We start from the raw sequence: 6242 nt of genomic DNA on the forward strand, positions 1-6242 counted from the left end.
TGCCTGTAAAAGAGAAAACATGACCTACCATATTTTCCTTCATTAGCACACTTGAATAAATAAACTGAGAAAACATTTTAACCACTCATTTGACTTCTTCAGAATTCCATGTCCTAGCTGCTGCATCACCTTACTAATAGAGTCAGATTTCTTAATCCTGCATAAAGAATGAGAGAACTATGGTGTCCTTCATTTCTCTCAAAGGAAGAGCTTTGGGTTAATCGTAGTACTTGACTGCGAAACCTATCTACAAATCTCCGGGGGTAGGTCTGCTTCCCGCTGTCCTGGAATATGATGGGATATGTAATTGGAGTCTCTGGGGTTGAGTTAGTGTGGCTGCAAATCAATTAAACGCAGCACTTTCAAAACCATTTTCTCTCATCTAGGTGAAAAAGAATCCCAAGCACTGTGTGAGTTTGAAGGGGAAAGGTGTCTGTGCAAATTTAGTCATAAAGGGTCCTCTAAAACCTTTCTTTTGAGGAAATAAATGATTCTCTCACTGTTCCCTACCAGCTCATGTTTTATCTGGTTTCATACTGGCTGAATTTGGAAGTAAGACAAGGGTATCAATAAAAAAAACAACATGTAATCATGTTTTTAGTATTCTGTTTGAATATGTGAATCGAGATAAAAAACATTACTCAATGGAATGCTTGCAACATTTTTGAAGGGGGTTGAAATTTAATGGCTGTGGGTTTTGAAGGAGTCATAGTAACATAATGGTTAAACTCTTGGCCTTTCAGACCCACCAGGGGCTCTGTGGGAGAGCCTGGCACATCTGCTCCCATAAAGATTACAGCCTTGGAAACCCTATGTGGGCAATTCAACTCTGTCCAGCAGGGTCTCTATGAGTCTGAATCGACTCAAGAGCACACAACAGCAGAATACCAACATGAGTTTTGAAGTCATGTTTGTCAGCATTTACTTGTTACGATTTTTTTGTTTTTTTTCCTCTTTTCTTTTTTTACATTTTATTAGGGGCTCATACAACTCTTACCACAATCCATACATATACATACATCAATTGTATAAAGCACATCCGCACATTCCCTGCCCCATTCTCATAGCATTTGCTCTCCACTTAAGCCCTTTGCCTCAGGTCCTCTTTTTTCCCCCTCCCTCCCCACTTCCCCCTCCCTCATGTGCCCTTGGTAATTGCCCTTGGTAATTTATACATTGTTATTTTGTCATATCTTGCCCTATCCAGAGTCTCCCTTCTCCCCCTTCTCTGCCGTCCATCTCCCAGGGAGGAGGTCACATGTGGATCGTTGTAATCAGTTCCCCCTTTCCAACCCACTCACCCTCCACTCTCCCAGCATCGCCCCTCACACCCTTGGTCCTGAAGGTATCATCCACCCTGGATTCCCTGTGCCTCCAGCCCCCATATGCACCAGTGTACAACCTCTGCCCTATCCAGTCCTGCAAGGTAGAATTCGGATCATGGTAGTTGGGGGGAGGAAGCATCCAGGATCTGGGGGAAAGCTGTGTTCTTCATCGGTACTACCTCGCACCCTGACTGACCCATCTCCTCTCCTAAACCCCTCTATGAGGGGATCTCCAGTGGCCGACACTTGGGCCTTGGGTCTCCACTCTTCACTTCCCCCTTCATTCAATATGGTATATATATAAACATATATACATATACACATATATATACATATATATATATATCTTTTGCATGATGCCTTATACCTAGTCCCTTTGGCAACTCAGCTTGTTACAATTTTTAAGAGCTCTATTATTCCAGTGTGCCAATTGTTCTTTGTCTCAGAGAGATAATGTTATGTACTCAGGCTTGGACACTCCTTATGTCAGACACTAGAATGTGAGAGTAAAGAAACATTGTGGATATGATGGTCCTTTCCTTTTATTTCTCAGGTCTGAATTTCTCAAGTCCTTTCTCACTATCTTCTGACAACCTCCAGAGGGTTTGGAGGTCCACAGACATAGGTCAGGCAATGCCTCCTCCTAGCAGCTTTTTGTTTACCTACTTCAAGTGATGCCTGTTGCGGATAGGTCCCTTCTCTTCCCACCCACCACCCTGCCTCCTCTACTGTCTAGGAAAAATCAATATTTTTTCCTTCATCTCATTGTGTAACACAACCCTTCTAAGTGAAAAAGGCTCTCAGGCATTGTATTTGTTAATCAGTTCTCAAGAAGGTACCCAGTTTATCAGTATAAATACAGTGGTGTTTGGTCCATAGGAACTAAGGGGAAATAACCTAGTTTAAAAGAAGGGCTACTTCTCATTATTTTAGAGCATCTGTCATTACTCACATGTCACGTTTCAGTGTAAGTCAATACGATTGCTCCCAAGGAGAGCTGTTCAATGCTTTTGTTTTGTGTTTCCTTCAAGCTGGAGATGGTGGTGGTTGATATGAGTGGATATAGGGGATTGTAAGGAAACCGGGAAATCAAATCCAGTTATTCTCTAGGGTTTTTACTGGAGGGAGGATTCTAAATGAGGATGGTCAAATACAAAACTTCCAAACATCAAGTCAAGCGTGATTCATAGCAAAGCTTCTTAAACTTTGAGTCTTAACCTTATATGGGTTCATGCAAATGAATGTGGGCATCTAAAATTTTTAGCAAGAGTAAAGGGTCTCTGAATTTTCAACAACAAAAATTAATGCAAAATCAAAAGCACAATGAATCCCTGGTGTTTATGGCACTGTTTTCCCATGGTGCAAATTTCTTGGAGGAAAAGAGGCCATAAGAAAAACGTTTAAGAAGCCTTGCATAGGACAGAGTAGAACTGCCTCTTTGGGTTTCTGAAGCTGTGAATCTTTATGGAAGCAGATAGTCTAATTTTTCTCCTGTGGAGCTCTGGTGGATTGGAACTGCTGACCTTGCAGTTAGCAGTCCAGCACTAACTGACAGCCCCACCAGAACTCCATCCCTTGATGTTGTTGTTAGATGCCATACAGTCAGTTCTGACTGATAATGACCCAGTATTCAACAGAACAAAACACTGCCTGGTCCTGTGCCGTCTTCACAATTATTTTTATGTTAGAGCCCATTGTTGCAGCCACTGTGTCAAGTCATCTTGTCCAAGGGTCTTCCTCTTTTTCATTGCCCCTCCATGTGACCACCTATGATGTGCTTCTCCAGGAACTGGTCTCTCCTGATAACATATCCAAAAAAATACATGATACAAAGTCTCCTCCTTCTTGTCTTTACGGAACATCCTGGTTATACTCCTTTTGCGTTAGCTTGTTCTTTTGGCTGTCCATGGTACTTTAAATATTATCCATCATCACCATGGTTCAAATGCATTGACTTCTCTTCAGGCTCCTTTATTCAATGTCTAGCTTTCACATACATAATGAAGCAACTGAAAATACCATGGCTTGGGTCAGGCACACCTTAGTCCTCAAAATAACATCCTTGCTTTTCAATATTGTAAAGAGGTCCTGGGCAGGAGATTTTTCCAATGTCATGATCTCTTGATGCTATTTCCATAAACATTAATTGTGGATCCAAGCACGAAGAAATTTTTGACCACTTCAATCTTTTCTGTTTACCATGATGCTATCTGTTGGTCCAGATGTGAGGATTTTTGTTTTCTTTACACTGAGTTTTAATCTACACTGGAGCCATCACTCATCAGCATGTGCTTCGAGTCTTCACTTTCAGCAAGTAAGGTTGTGTCGGTCGCATAATGCAGGTTGTTAATAAACCTTCCTCCAATCCTGATGCCACATTCTTCGTATTATCCAACATCTCTGATGATTTACTCAGAATACAGATTGAACATGTATTCTGTTTGTATAATTGTCTCTTGATCCATGTAGAAATTCCCCATAAGCTCAATGAAGTGTTCTGGAATTCCAATTCTTCTCAACACAAACTGTTATGAGCCACACAGTTGAATGCCTTAGAATAGTCAATAAAAAATAAGTAAATATTTTTTTCTGGTATTCTCTGCTTCCAACCAAGATCAATCATCAGACATCGCTGATGATAACCCTTTTTTCACATCCTCTTCTGAACTTGACTGAACCTCTGGCAACTCCCTATCAATGTACTGCTGCAACCGTACAGCGTTGTACTTGAATATGCTATCATTGATATTGTTCTACAATTTGAGCATTTTGTTGGGTTAATTTTCTTTGAAATAGGTACAAATATGAATTTCTTCCAGTCAGTTGGCTAAGTTGCTGTCTTACAAATTTCTTTGCATAGATGAGTGAGTGCTTCCAGTGTTTCATTAACTGTAGAAATGTTTCAATTGGTATCCCATCAATTCTTGAAGTCTTGCTTTTGACTAAAGCTTTCAGTACAGCTTGAACTTCTTTCAGTATCATAGGTCCTTGATCACATGCTACCTCTTAAAACAGTTGCTTGTCCATAAGTTCTTTGTTGCACAGTGACTCCGTGTATTCTTTCCACTTTCTTCGGATGCTTCCTGTATCATTCAGTATTTTGTCCATAGACAAATACTGCAACTTGAGGCTTGATTTTTTTTCTTGAGTTGTTTCAGTTTAAATATACTGAACATGTTCTTCCTTTTTGGTTTACTAATACCAGGTCTTTGCACACTTCATTTTAATACTTTACTTTGTCTTCTCAAGGTGCCCTTTGAAATTTTCTACTCATCTCTTTTACTTTGTCATTTCGTTCATGTGTCTTAGCTACTCTATGGTTAAGAACAAGTTTCAGTCTATTCTGACATCGATTTTGATATTTCATTTCTTATCTTTTTATTTTTTTTTATTTTTTATTTTTTTTAAACAATTTATTGGGGCTGATACAATTCTTTTCACAGTTCATACATATACATACATCAATTGTATAAAGCACATCTGTACAGTCTTTGCCCTAATCATTTTTTTCTCTTTTCTTCTTTTACATTTTATTAGGGACTCCAACAACTCTTACCACAATCCATACATATACATACATCAATTGTATAAAGCACATCCATACATTCTCTGCCCCAATCATTCTCAAGGCATTTGCTCTCCACTTAAGCCCCTTGCATCAGGTCCTCTTTTTTTCCCCCCCTCCCTCCCCTTTCCCCCCTCCCTCATAAGCCCTTGGTAATTTATACCTCGTTATTTTGTCATATATTGCCCTATTCGGGGTCTCCCTTCCCCCCTTCTCTGCTGTCCCTCTCCCAGGGAAGAGGTCACATGTGGCTCCTTGTAATCAGTTCCCCCTTTCCAACCCACTCACCCTCCACTCTCCCAGCATCTTCCCTCACGCCCTTGGTCCTGAAGGTATCATCCACCCTGGATTCCCTGTTAATGAAATTTTCCTTCCTTCATGTATGATGTTTTTGATGTCATCTGACAGCTAATACTGTTGGAGTCTGTCATTAGTGTTTAATGCACCAATTTAATAGAACAAAGTGTCCTTGCACTGAGGAAGTACTTGGGTGGAGGCTCAATGTCCATCTGCTGCCTTAATACTAAGCCCATAAATATATGCATGTAGAGCTATTTCCCCATCATCATATATAAATATATTTACATGTGTACATGCCTGTATTTAGACCTCTATAAATACCCTTTGCCTCCTAGTTCTTTCCTCTATTTCATTTTACTTTCCTCTTGTCCCACTATCATGCTCAGCCTTCATTTGGGTTTCAGTAATTCCTCTCGGTTACATTGCCTTGCTGAATCTCCACAAGGCCTCTCACACCCTCCATGCCACTACTTTTGGATTACTTGATGTTCCCTTGTCCCTAGGTTGGTCAACATCACCTCCTTTCTCCCGCTTCCCCCTCTACAATGTCCCTCTGGAACCATTGGTCCCATTGTTTTCTCCTCCAGACTCTTCATCCAGCCTATCTTATCTAGATAGACCTGCAGAGATAATAATATGCACAAAAAAACAAGACATAACAAGACAAAATGACAAAAGAAAACACCACAAAGACAACAAAAAAATTCCTAATGACCATAAAGAAAGAAAGAAAGAAAGAAAGAAAGAAAGAAAAACCTGTAAATAGACAAAAGTCTATTTGTTGACTTCTAGGAGTGTCCGCCAGTCAAGTCCAATGAGTGCCATGCCCTGGCCCCAAAATTTATCCTTTGCACTCCCTCAGGACCTCGTTGCTCTGCTCCCTCTGCTGCTCTGCCGCACACCCTTAGTATTTAGCCTCAGTGTGGTGGAGTCAGACTGCGTCAATCCTGACCCCGAGTCTCCAGTGGTATCCCCCACAGAGGCATGGGTCAGTGAGTGACATCACAAAAAGACAAGTGGGATATACTAAAGATAAATCACTTGTGTATGTC

The sequence above is a fragment of the Tenrec ecaudatus genome, chromosome X, assembly GCF_050624435.1.
Source record: "Tenrec ecaudatus isolate mTenEca1 chromosome X, mTenEca1.hap1, whole genome shotgun sequence".
In the NCBI taxonomy this organism is placed as follows: domain Eukaryota; kingdom Metazoa; phylum Chordata; class Mammalia; order Afrosoricida; family Tenrecidae; genus Tenrec; species Tenrec ecaudatus.